Raw genomic sequence first — 14567 nt, 5'->3', positions numbered from 1 at the left:
GAAGGCACAGTTGAAGCGGAAGCTCTTCAGGTGGAACTTGAAGGAGGCAAGAGAGGAGGTGCGACGGGGAGTTTGCGGAATAGAGTTCCAGAGTGTGGGGGCAGAGAAACTAAATGCTCGACTTCCAATTGTGGGTAGGGAAGTGCGGGGGACCTGAAGCAGGCCGGTGTAATAAAAAATAATAATCCTTGCATTTGATATAGCGCTTTTCACGTCGGGAGGGCGTCTCAAAGCGCTTCACAGAATATACTGTAAAGTGAATTGACTGTATATTTGTGGGTGAACGCGGCAGCCAATTGCGCATAGCAATGTCCCACAAACAGTCGTAGATTGAAAATGACCAATTTATTATTGTTTTGTTTTGGAGGGATTATTATTAGGCGTGTGGAGTAAGGAAACTTGCCCAAGGTTTCACCCTGCCTGGAATTGAACTCAGGTCTCTCGCTTGCAAAGCGAGTGCTCTAACCACTGAGCTACAGGACTCCAGGTGTCCGCCGAGTGGAGGGAGTGGACAGGCAGATATGGTGTTAGGAGGTCGCAGAGGTAGGAAGGAATGAGACCATGGAAGGCTTTGAAGATGAGAATGAGGGTTTTGTACTCGATTCTCTGAGGGATGGGGAACCAGTGAAGAAGGGCAAGAATGGGGGTGATAGGTTCCTGGAGCCTGGTGCAGGAGAGGACATGAGCTGCAGAGTTCTGAATAATTTGCAACTTGTGAAGGGAAGAGTTGGGAAGTCTAGCAAGCAGGCAATTGGCGTAGTCAAGCTGGGACGTGATGAAAGCATGGATAAGGGTCTCGGTGGCCTGTGGTGAGAGGCGAGCAATGTCGTGGAGTTCAGGAAAGGCGAAACAGGTCATGGCACGAATGTGGGGCTTGAAAAATAGCTGAGGGTCAAACAGAGGTTCACGGTTCCGTATTGGCTCGGTGAAGTGAAGAGTGCAGCCATGAATAGTGATAGTGCCAGTGGCTGAGGTGAGGACGCACTGACAGAAGTCAAGCAGGAGGGCCTCTGTCTTGCCCAAAACTCAGCTGGAGGAAGTTGGCTCTCATCCAGGACTTGATGTTGACAAACAATTAACCAGGACAGTCGTGGTCCTGGAGTCGAGGCTGGAGGCGTCGAGATAGAGTTGGGTATCATCCGCATACATGTGGAAATTGACCCCATGCCTGTGGATGACATCACAGAGTGGGAGGGTGTACGTTTTGAAGAGGAGGGCACCAAGGACAGAGCCCTGCGGGATGCCGCATGTGACAGTACTGGGGCTAGAGGAGATGACGTTAGTGAACACGAAGTGCAAACGATGGGAAAGGTAAGATTAGAACCAGGCAAGGACACAAATATATAGACAATGGTGTCCAACTTAAAACTTTTCAGGATTTATCCCATTATTAGAAGCATTGTGGGAAAGTCCAAGAAACTGTGCACAGAATATCATTATGATAGAGATTTGTCAGAGGAGAGATTCCTCAAAATCCACGTAATGAATGAAGTATTAAAAATAAATTATGTTGCCCATAAAATGGGAAAATCATGTTTCGCAAATCATCATCATACTTTTAGGCTGTATTTGTCAATCGAGGATGATAATTATTATTAACCATTTGAGTTATTATTTTGATTGACCTCAACAGTAGATTCATAGATCATAATCGTTATAACTCAAAAGCCTTTGAGGAATCTTTCTTATATTAAGGAATACATACAAAATCTAAAAGCATATCACCTTTTAGGAACTAGGACTGTGCCCTTTTTTCGGTAACATATATCTTTTCTATTGTTTTTTCTCAGGACTTTACCATGCAATATTTGATAATTATTATTGTATCTCATTGACTCCAACTGCATCCCAATCTGTATCATAAGACAAAATGTTACAATGGAACATAAGCTTTAGAAAATTAAACTAAAATGAGTTTATTGACAGGCAGAGTGATTCACCCACAAAGTACACAGTATACCCTGTGAAACTCTTTGAGATGTTGTGAAGACGTGATAAGGCACTTTATCAAAATACAAGGATTATTAATAGCCTTAAAAGACACACAAGCACAAATGCCAAGACCGAGGAGAATTAAAAGACATCTTTACACAAATCTTATGAAAGAGTTGAAAAAGTTAGATGAGTAAGTTTTTGCAGGAAAGCTGCCAGTCAACTGCAGTGAAGAATTCTTCTTCCTATATTCTTAAAGATTCATTAATCTATAATAAATACTAATAATCCTCGCATTTGCTAAACACCTTTCACGTTGGAAGAACATCTTAAAACACTTGCCAGAGTTTCCTGTAAGCTGTAGTAACTATTTTGTCGGTGAACAAAGTTTGTGCCAATTTATGCACAGCAATGTCGCACAAACAGCCACAAATGACCAGTGACAAATTGAATCTGGGTGATTGGGTAAGTACACCCGGAGAAATTCCCTTCACTTTTGAAAGTGAAAGCTACCGGCCCATCTCCAACCGTCCCTTCCTGTCCAAGGTCCTTGAAAGAGTTGTCGCCTCCCAGCTGCGCTCTTTCCTCTCCACCCATACACTATTCGAACCGCTTCAGTCGGGTTTCCGTGCTACCCATAGCACAGAAACTGCCCTGATCAAGGTCACCAATGACATCCTGACCATCTGCGACCAGGGCTCTCTCTGCCTCCTCGTCCTCCTCGACCTATCGGCGGCATTCGATACGGTCGACCACGCTATCCTCCTCCACCGCTTGTCCTCCCACCTCAACCTTCAAGGCCCTGTCCTTGAGTGGTTTAGGTCGTACCTCTCCCACCGTCTTCATTTTGTTTCCACAAACGGCTTTTCCTCCAGCCCCCGCACTGTCTCGTGCGGTGCCCCTCAGGGCTCTGTCCTCGGTCCCCTCCTCTTCACCCTCTATATGCTCCCCCTTGGTGACATCATCCGCAGACATGGGGTTAACTTCCACATGTATGCGGATGACACCCAACTCTACTTTTCCTCCTTACCCTCAACTCCATGACCACCGATGTCCTGACAGTCTGCCTGTCTGACATCGAGTCCTGGACGAGAGACAACTTTCTTCAGCTCAACGTGCGTAAAACCGAGGCCCTCCTGATTGGCTGGTGTCAGCGCCTCCGCACTCTGGCGCTGACAGCATCACCATCCAAGGCTGCACTCTCTACCTCTCAAAGCCAATCAGGAACCTCGGGGTTCTGTTCGACCCTGAGCTGTCTTTTTTTCCTCATATCCGCACCACAACTGGCACCGCCTTCCATCACCTCCGAAACATCGCCAGACTACGGCAATACCTCACCCCTCACGCTGCTGAAACTCTGGTCCACACCTTTATCACCTCAAGGATGGACTATGGGAACTCTCTCCTCGCCGGCTTTCCTGGCACCTCCCTCCACAAGCTGCAGGTCATTCAGAACTCTGCAGCTCGTGTACTGTCCCGCACCAGGCTTCGCGACCACATCACTCCCACCCTCGCTCACTTCCACTGGCTTCCCATTCCCCAGAGGATCGAATTCAAGATCCTCATCCTCGCCTACATGGCCATTCACGGCCTTGCTCCCTCCTACTCTCTGACCTACTATTCCCCTACTTACCTGCCCATACCTTCCGTTCCTCTGGCTCCGGTCTGCTTCACATCCCCCGCCCCAGCCGCCCTACCATCGGTGGCAGGGCCTTCAGCCTCTCAGCCCCTAGGCGCTGGAACTCTATCCTTGCTTTGTCCCTTTCCTCCTTCAAGGCCGGTCTCAAGATCTTTCTCTTTGACTATGCCTTCAGCTCCCCTCTCAACTCTCTACCCTCTCCTCGCCCCCTTCCTTCCCTCCCCTCACCCTGACCATTTCCCCCCTCCTCGCTCCCTCCTTTCCCTTCCCTCACCCTGACCATTTTCCCCCTTGTTCGGGTCCTGACCCAACTGTCCCGCGCCTTGGGACGTCCTCCCGACATGAAAGGCGCTCTATAAATGGAATCCTGTTGTTGTTGAAATAATGCCATAGGATCGTTAACATCAACATCAACAAACAGATGGGATTTTGGTTTAATGTCTCATCCAAAAGACAGCAATGCAATGCTGCTCCAGGATTTCATTGTTGTCCTTCAGAAGAGACATTAAACCAAGCATTGCATTGGCATGCTGGCCTAGACTGAGTCAAAATCCCAAGGTGGAATTCAACCCACAACCTTCTGACTTAGAGGTGCAAGTGCTACCAAGTGAGCCAGGCTGATGTCTGCCAATACAGCCCAAACAGAATATTACACAGCTTAATGATGACCTCTGAGGAGCTGACTCAACTGATTGGGCAATATAGCCCAGCAGCCTATTTGCCTTTCTTATTTCTACCTCACACTGTTTAAATATGGTGAGCAACAAGTCAACTCAGATTCCTAGCTCTATTTCAACTTTCCCTTTGGCAAGTTTTATCCCATCCGTGGAATACCATGGCATACGTCTCTCAGTTTCATTTCCTGTACTCAGTACCTTGCATTCATCTGCATTGAACCAGTAGCTACCAAAGGCTTGGCAGAAGAACCAAAGGGTGTGGACCTGGGTGGATACCAGCAATGTATTCACCAGTCCTGGATGGAAAGAAAACAGAAAAGAGTTTTGTGAGTTTGCAGTTCAGTAGTGCCTGTGGTCAGTACTTTCTTCTTTCAATTATATAGCTTACATCCTGTGTTTCTGTCTTTTTTTAAGTAGAGATATCTCTGCTACTGTTGGTTAACTTGAACTGCAACAACAGGCAGATAAAATCTTCTCAGATAAATTAGTTGACTCATTCCAGGAAGAAACGTTAATTATAATTTTTAATTCAAGTCATTTTAGAATGTGGTATTGTTTACCAAATAGATACTTGCCAGGCTCCACTTTGCAGAGAAAACTCTAATTGTTGTGCTTCAGAGATAGGTTCAGTGGGGCCATTGTCTTGTGGTTATGTTAGTTGTTGCCAAGTGCAGTGAAGGTGGTCCACTCTCGTTTTGTGAATGGCCTTTCATTTAGCAAGTGTGTTTTCTTCTTTGCATGCCGACTGACATCATTAAAGTGCACTCATCCCCTGTCCTCTCGATTTGGGAATTACATTGATCTTGGCACAAGTCTTCTCCCAGGTCTTGCTAAGCACCGTTGAGATGGAACCCTTGCTGGCAATGCCAAACAGTTTCACTTTGTTCCTGAGCACTTCCTCTGTAAGGTCAACTTCTGCCTCATGAAGACAGCCTTTGTGCTGTCTAGCTCTGCTCTGCTCTACCACCATTTTGGACTCCAGCCAGCAGATGAATGTATGAGGAATATTTAAATGAGTCCATGCATCATTAGTGTGTAATTCCCCATGCTGAATGCAGGTTTTGCTCTGAGGTTTGATTGGGAACCCGGGTGCCCTATTTAAGAGGAGAATTTAGTCTTTTCATAAGAAAGCACAATGTGAATATTGTTGTCTTTGCTTGAAGCCATTTTAAATAAAAACTTAAAATCGAGCTGGAAAAATGAGAGCCCAAGCTCATTTTTTTCAACAAATTCTTTGAGACACATAATTTAAGAAAAACTTAGCTAATTTAAAACTGTACAATAAAACATGACAAAATAAGATTGTGTTGCCAACTACTTAATGCATACACTTGTACTATCAAATAAGATGGTATAATTGACATTTATTTCTGCATAAATGTACATTTATAGTCCAATACATGTATAGATTCACCACAATTAAAACATTAATGTAGTTTATCAGACTAAAGTAAGTTTCCCCTTACCATAATGCTGTACGCTGGCAGCTTGTCAACCAATTTTCTTGACTTGTTTTTTGGCCTAACATATTTGCTTTTAGATTTGATGTCACGAGTCTCTCGATGCAATATTGAAAATTCAGTTTATATTGAAAATGAAAGAACAGACATGAATGAGTTCGAACAGGTTGCCAGGAAGTGTGGTTGAGACCAGGATGCTGGACTCATTTAAAAAAACAACTTGATGGTGTCATGGTGGAGTATGTTCTAATTAGACCAGTGTATCAGAGGCTCAGTGATAGCACTCACGTCTCTGAGTCAGAAGGTTGTTCAAGCCCCACGTAGGGACTTGGAATCAAACAGTCTAAGGTGACACTCCAATGCAGTGCTGGAGGGGTGTTGCATTGTCAGAGGTGCAGGCCTTTGGATGAGATGTTAAACTGAGGCCCCGTCTACTTGTTCAAGTGGATGTTAAAGATCCTTTGGCACTTTTCGAAAAAGAAGGGCATTTCTCCTGGTGTTCTGGCCAACTATCTCCCAAATAAAATTGGTCACTCACTCCATGGCTGTTTGTGAGACATTGCTGTGGGCAACTGGCTGCCGCATTTTGCCCAAAAATACACAGTCAATCCACTTTAGTATATTCTGTGAAGTTTGAAACATATCGACAATGTAATAAGGCGGTATATCTAATACAAGGTTTATTATTATATATTTATAATAGGATTAACAACAACAACTTGCATCTATATAGCGCTCCTCATGCAGAGTAGCATCCTAGTGGTGGAGCACTAAGTTGGGGGATGGAAGAAGTGACTGTAGGAATGAGATCAGATGAGCCGAAGGGCCTTCTTCATCCAAACCAATTGGATTTCTCCCAGGAGAAGAGGTCATTGTCCCAGCAAATATCCTTATCTGTTAGCTCCATCATTGTAGTGGTGGTTGCAGTCCAATTCAACAGGGATAATCTGATATGGACATATAGGGCTGCACCTCCGTCACCGATGGATCAAAATCCTAAAACTCCATTCCCATAGTCGGACCAATGAGGGGAAGTCGGACCAATGAGGGGGATAATCAGCAAGCCGCAATTTCTGGTTAAGTATAATTACAATGCTGGTACTGGAATTTACTGTCATTTTTCGGCGCTGGTTTTTTTCCGTGATGCAAAATGGCAGTAATTGCTGGTAGCGGCAATATAATGGTTTGAATCCTGCAAGCGGAAGAAAGTGAATAAGCTGTCTTCTGCGCATAGGATTCAAACTGAATCAAAGTGGATATCTCTGGCCACTGAAGGCCAGCAAGCACGGTGAGGTGGGGGCATGTGACAGGAGAGTGAGGCCAGTGGTATCTACACCAGCACAGGACAGCGCAAATTCTGTTTTAGGTCCTGTCTGGTTTGGTCCCAATTCCGGATCCCTGTAAATCCCAGTAAATCCCTAGGAGTTTACTGTACCATCATGGGAGCATCAAGCATTACCACATTGTCAGGGCAACCAGACATGGGCATTAGATACTGCTGCTGCAGCTGATGATATCCCCTACATCAATGAGTCAAAATGCCAAAACTTTAAGTGGGTTATATCCACCCTAACAGAGAAATTGCTCATCGAGGGCTGACTAATCATATGTTATGATATAGGAGTTGAGGCTAAAGTTTCACCATGCAGTAAAATGACATTTCCTATACTTTTGTTTGCTGCACGTACACTAACCCTATAGCATAGAGGTTAGAGCACAAACCTCGCAAGAGGACCCGGGTTCGATTCCCGGGTGTGGTGAAACTTTGGGCAAGGTTCCTTACTTCACACATGGCTGTTTACATAGCAGTAAGTAGGAACCCGATTGTTAATCGATAGGCGGATAGCTTTCCGGGGGTAATAATCCCTTCAAAAATATAATATAATACAAAAATACTAATAATGTGGTCACTCAATCCATCACTGTTTATGGGACACTGCTGTGTATAATTGGCTGACGCATTTCACCTACAAAATATACAGTAACTCCACTTTATGGAATATTATGTGAAGTGATTTGAGATGTCTTGAAGGCGTGATAAGGCATTATATCAAATACAAGGATTATTATTATTATTATTATTAACAGCGCCACCTTTTTATTTTACACACATTACAGCGTATCAATTTTCATTGCAACCTACAGTATTGAAACTGTGCTTACAGCATTTAATTCTAAAATCCTTTAGAACATTGTAGAGCCATGGACAGTATGTCATTGTTCCATAAGATCACAGTCAACATAAGACAATCATAAGAGATACAACAGCTTGAATTCACAATTGAAATAAAGTTTGGGCTGTTACAGAATCTTGGAAGTACAATTACATATGGTTACTGACAGGAAAATGATTCAGTTTGGCACAATCCAAACCCAATGGTATTACATTAGACCTGATAATACTCCCTTATCCTACCATCTTTTTGGCCACTATATTTACCACAATACCACAAATCCCAATGTATTAGGACAGAATAACACAGAGGCCTCATAGGAGTTGGTGCTATTGTTTGGGGATATGAGAGCCTGTGAAAGTTAATGTAGCTATTTAACTATATAATGTGATCATTCAGAATTCCAACAGTCATTCATTGATCTACAATGGGCTAAGAGCAGAGACCAGATCATTGCATAATCCCCAAAGAGTTGCAGAGAATCTCTCTCTGAATTAATGGCAGAGATCTGTAATACTTTCATCCATTCAATAAGATAATACATACCTGAGTTATCAGTCTAGCAATATCAGTGAGTTTGTGATAAATGCCCAAAGCATCTGTAACTGTAATGTTTACTGAGAATGTTACAAATGTTGCAGATGTGTATACAACAAAATGATTGTGATTAAACAATTTACTAAACGTGGGGCAAATGTGGACCAAGCAACAGTCTGCATAGAATCACAACAATGTTAAGAATTGTTTTGTAATAATATTGCATATAGATGGATTTTTCCATATTTCTTTCTTAATTGACATATTTCTCCTCCTGATTTTTCCCTCTCACAGTTTATTCACCTCATGGGGCCTTTCACCTCCACGGTGGAACCTTCTTTAATTAGAGCAGACGCATAAGTAAATTGTGGCGTCGACGCTGACTTTCATACCAATGTGCCTTGCCTGCTCAGTCAACAGAAAGGGTGCTTGCTGCCCAGTGGGGTGATCTTTGCCAGATTTTCCTTTAGCTGAAAGAAAACAGAGTCTTCTACCACGAGGTGTTGCAGCTAATGGCACATCTGAGACCGGATGAAATGTGTCACAAAGTATGCCTGGAACTCAAATTGTGACCGCAGGCTTGTGAAGTCAGCTTCAACACTACCAGCCTGTCTCTGCAGCACTTCTTGAAACAAGAAGTGAAACTGAGCACTTCGTCTTTTGTGTTCCCTTCTGGCTCTAGAGTAGACTTTGAAATTTAATTTCAGTCTCACTTTTTCTGCTTGATTATTTGGATATCTCAGATAATTAAAGAGACTATCAAAATGTTTTCAAAATGTGGTGCAAGCAGTCAATAATGGCAGTTAGAAAGAGTCCCTCAGATTGAATGAGAGCTTAAAAGACTTGGTTTGAAATTCCACCTTGTTTTAGACTATAAGACCATTTTGTCTCATACTTTAACTTATAAGACGAAATGGCAAGATTGTGCAGCACTATGGAAAATTCCTAACTTCAGTCTTAATTTGGAAGCCATTTATTTTTAATATCCTTAGACAACCAGCTTCCAAAATAAGATTTTCTTCTGTTTCATCTTAAATTTTAAGATAAAATGAGCTAAAGGCTAGGACTAGGTGAAATTTCCTCTTTTAAGTATTGATTCTATCATGGAGTCCTGTAGCGTATTGGTTAGAGCACTCGTCTCACAAGCGAAAGGACCTGGATTCGATTCCTGGGCAGGGCAAAATGTTAGGTAAGTTTGCTAACTGCACACGTCTATATTTACCTAGCAGTAAGTAGGAACCTAGTTGTTAGTTGATTGGCGGATTGTTTTTCCGGGAGAATAATCCCTTCAAAAAAATAAAATTAAAAAAAACATTTGGTCACTCAATCCATGACTGTTTGTGGGACGCTGCTGTGCGCAATTGGCTGCCACGTTTCACCCAAAAATTACATGGGCAATTGACTTTACAGTATATTCTGTGAAGAGCTTTGAGACATGTTGAAGACGTGATATGGTGCTATCAAAATGCAAGAATTATTATTATTATTCATTAAATCATTTATAGTCCAACCAACAACAAAATCTCAGAATGTTACCTTGCTTATAACCCAACTAGATGAGAATCATCATATAATAGTGTTTCAATTCAAATCAATCCAAGAAAATATCTATTATTGTGGAAGTGAGAGACCATCTAGAGTTCCTGAACTCCTGAAGTTGAGGGTAGGAATGTTGTTTGTGGTGACCTGGGTGCTGCAGTGCATTGCGGGTAAGGGTAGATATTCTAGAATTTAACTAGCATTGAGTGTTGACGGTGTGTGCACATAGAACTTTCTTCCACTATTTTAATTAGGTGAGAATGAATTTATGACAGCAGATTGTGCATAATTTGTGGAAGCAATAGGTCTGATGCACTGGGTGGTCTTTATTCATTCTTTCTTATGTTATGTTGGAGCATTTAACTTGAATTTTGGAAGATGTTGCATTGTACTTTGTTATAAGGCTGGCAATGTGATAAAATATACTGAGACAGATTGATTTCAGCAGCAGTGATGTAAGTGTACACAGGCCCAAAATAATGGCCAATATCCATTTTAATAGAACAAAACTAATCTTTTTATCCTGCATCTGTGCTTTTGGATGATTTGACCCTCAGTCTAAAGCTGCAGGAAGAGCTGAAAGGAAGGGACGGTTGCAGACAAGATTGTATTGCGAAATGGCAGCAAAACAGATAATCATCTCTGCAAGGTTATCCTGTCCTTGTCTGAGCACCAAGTTTATTTTAAGTACTTCACTTTGTCTCCACCAAGATGGTCTTGTTGCTGCTTCTTGCATTTCCCACCTGTTAAGATAAAAATCTCACTGTGAAGCCCACATCTTTAGTTGTTGGCAGAGCACACCCACAAACCTGGTTCAGAAGGAAGACATCTGAAGGGTTTCATGGTGCCAGATTACCTTACACCCTACTTGTGGCTTTGAAAAAGTAACACAATCCCAGCTGTGTGGCTGCACTCCACCAGTACAAAGCTTTTAGTGGGGCTGAATGTACATCATAAATCACACCAGCATCATGGGAGGATGGGTGCTACAAGGCTGAACAGCTGAGCACGATGCCCCTCCTGTGTTCATTTCTTCCATCGCCTAACAATTTCCTCTAGCCATTGTGCAATTGAAGTGCGCAATTGAAAACAACAGGTCCAAATTCCCATCCAGTCATCGTGCACATGTGCAAGGCTATGGGAAGAGAGCAGGGAAGTGGGATTAATTTGGACAGCTCTTTCAAAGAGCCGACATGGGCACGATGGGCTGAATGGCCTCCTTCTGTGCTGTATAATTCTATGATTCTATGTATGGAAAAGCCTTAAATTCTGGCTTAATTTGGAAGCCAATTTCTGAACTCAAATAAAGGTGCGTTTAAGAATTTTCCCCAATTTTGTGCCACCTCAAATTTTAAGAGAAAATGAGTTTACAGACTAAGACTGCGTAGATTATTGCCCTATGGTTTATCTATGACGAGCGTAGGCAGACAAGTGTTACATTCCTTAGAGAAGGTTAAGGTTAAGGGATGACATGATAGAGATATTTAAATTAACCCATGGAGAGGGTACAGTGGAAAATTAATACCAGTGATGACCAAAGTGAGTAATCTTAAAAAGTCAGGGATTTTGTTGAGAAGGAAAGAGATCTAATAGAAGTTTTCAAAATTAAGAACCATTTTAATAGAGTTTTTGAACAGTTTTGAACAGTTTGATTATGAACAGTTTTGACAGCTGGTGGGGACAGAAAATTAGCACCAGAAGAAAATAGTTGTTTGGTCAGAAGACATTTTTTACACAGAGCTGTAAGAATATAGAATGTGACTTTAAATGATTGTCCAGCATTTAAAAGGGAATTTGATTAAAATTTGAAGAAAAATATTTCTGACTTGTTCATAGCGATAGTGGTGCAATTTTAGTTAGTTAGACTCCAGCAGTACCCCAACACACACACTAGGGTCTCCAAGCTTTTGCTCTTGCCAACCTGTGCCTAATACTCTCCAGAATTAAGTAAGCATGATGCATGCCAAACACAAGAAGTCCCATGTGTAGGCAGCAAGCATGGAACTCTCAGTTTGGTTTGGTTACTCTTAAGCACGATGATGAGTTGGATTTCCATATGTGTCAGACACCCGGCTGGCCAAAAAAAAGTGGTGGTCGTATCTCTGGCCTAAATATCACCAGTCTTTTTAATACTACTAAAATTACTTAAGCTATTAATATCCACACAGAAGAAACAGAAACAGGTTCCGAAGTATTCACCAAAACAATGATAGACACCCCCTCAAAAGCCTCCTCTTCGACCGTGCTTTCAATCTCCCTGCTTCCCCCCACCCCGGCCTCCACCCTCCCTGACCCCGACCCCCAGCTCGGGTCCGAAACTCTGTTTGTCCAGCGCCTTGGAACGTCCTCCCGACGTGAAAGGCGCTATACAAATGTAATTTTGTTGTTGTTGTAGTAGATGTGGCCAAGATTATGCCCAATATTCATTGTAACACAAGTCAGCGAGCTTCAACAGCTGTCTGAAAAATAACATGCTTGTAACACATTTGCTTTAGTTTTCACTAAATTGGGCCAGACTGAAAAGAAAACTATAGTGCAATAGGATGAATGTTTATTAGCATGTCAAACATCTTGGAGTGTTGATTGAATTATAAAGTAAAGCCCGACCTTTGAGTGTCCTAAATTTTCCCTCGAAATCTTGCACAAAGTTTGGTCTCACTGACAACCAAAATAATTTGATGGATATTTAAGACCCTAGCATAATTTACACTGACAACTTTAGAGTACACTGATGGGTAATTTGTTTCTAGCATTTTGTACATTTATTTGCTCCTACCCCAAAACTCGAGCTCAAGTAGATGATTATTTTTCAGGGTTCAGTCGCTAGGAAGCTGTGCAGCACTACAATATTGTGGCTCAAATTTTCCTTCCCTTAATTGATTGTGTGTCTGTGACCTAACTAGACTCAGTCTAAACAGTAGGTCCACACAGAGGAAAGAGAAATGACTAAGAAATATTACGATTCTTCTGTGCTTCATGCCATGAAAATCAGGCAAGTAAAGTCACCTTTCTCAGGAAATGCATTAAGAAATAATGGGCTCAAAATATTTAGTATATCAAATGGGTCAATGGGTCAGAGTTTGCTCCCCCAATACTCTTCTTTGTGTTGAAGTTTGAGAAGCTGATTCTGCTGTGTTGGGCATCCAGCTCACAGATTGTAACCAACGATTGCCAATCCATGGAATAATGGCTTTTTTGGAGTTTTTGTTCAGTGTGGAACTGGTACCTCGGACTTTATCAGATAAAGTCGAGCCGAGAGCCCAGAGTGAGCTACGTCCGGAGTGAGGCGAGGCCAGAGTGTGAGGGAATTTGGTGAGAGTGGGAATTAGGTGCAGAGGGGGAAGTGGGGGCAGGCTATATATCTTTGTATCAATATAAAGTTTGTGAAGATGGTGTGGCAGGTAAACTGCGAGGTCTGTCACATGTGGGAGTCAATGGAGGGCGCCTTAAGTCCGGGCGACTTCGTCTGCCGCAAGTGTCTGGAAATCAGAGAGCTCCAGCTGAGAGTAGCTGAGCTGGAGTCTCGGGTGGCGACACTGCGCAGCATTAGGGATGGAGGAAACTTCCTGGACAGTTTTATCCTGGAGCTGGACACTCCCCTGAGTCCCAAGGAAGAAGAATGTAGCAGCAACGGACATGACTGGGTGACTGTCAGGCGGGCAGGTAAGCGTTCCCGAAAGAGAGGGGCTGAAGAATCCCAGACTTTAGCCTTGTCTGACAGGTATGAAATATTGACAACTTGTGTGGACAAGGAAATCTGCGAGGAAGACCGGCAAACTGACCCCAACACCCCTGTGCAGGAGGTTAAAAATGTAATTCTTATTGGGGATGGGACAGTCGGGAGGACTGATACAGTTTTCTGTAGCCGTAGCAGGGAGACAAGAAGACTCTGTTGTCTTCCTGGGGCCAGGGTGAAGGATGTCACCGCCGGGCTGGAGATAAATTTGAGGCATGAGGGAGAGGATCCAATCGTAATGGTACATATAGGGACCAATGACATTGGTAGGACCAGTAGGGACGAGTTAAGGAGCGAGTTCCGGGAATTGGGAATTAAACTAAGGAATAGAACTTCCAAAGTGATGATATTGGGACTGTTACCTGAGCCAGGAGCTAATTGGTACAGGCAAAAGAAGATCATAGATCTGAATGCCTGGCTAAAAGAGTGGTGCGGAGAGCAGGAATTCCAATTCATGGGCCACTGGCACGAGTATTGGGGAAGATGGGAGCTTTTCCAAAGGAATGGGCTCCAACTAAATAGGGCTGGGACAAATGTCCTGGCTACGCAAATAAATAGGGAGGTAGAAAGGGCTTTAAACTACTAAGGGGGGGGAGGTAAAAACATAAAGTATAGTCCACCACAGTTAAACTTGAGATCAACAATAGAAAGAGAGCAGATTAACAAGGGAGAGGAGCAAAGTGTGTCAAGCAGGGAAAGGAAGTACAGTGATAGAGTGCTGGTGAATAGGGTTAATAGCCGGAAGTCAGAATTAAGGGCGCTATATCTGAATGCACGAAGCATTCGTAACAAGATAGATGAATTAGTTGCACAAATAGAGACAAACCGGTATGATCTAGTAGCCATCACCGAGACATGGTTACAGGGTGATCA

This window comes from Callorhinchus milii, unplaced genomic scaffold, assembly GCF_018977255.1.
Source record: "Callorhinchus milii isolate IMCB2004 unplaced genomic scaffold, IMCB_Cmil_1.0 Scaffold1, whole genome shotgun sequence".
NCBI classification, from domain to species: domain Eukaryota; kingdom Metazoa; phylum Chordata; class Chondrichthyes; order Chimaeriformes; family Callorhinchidae; genus Callorhinchus; species Callorhinchus milii.
The sequence above is the reverse complement of the archived record's forward strand: the minus strand, read 5'-3'. Positions refer to the sequence as shown.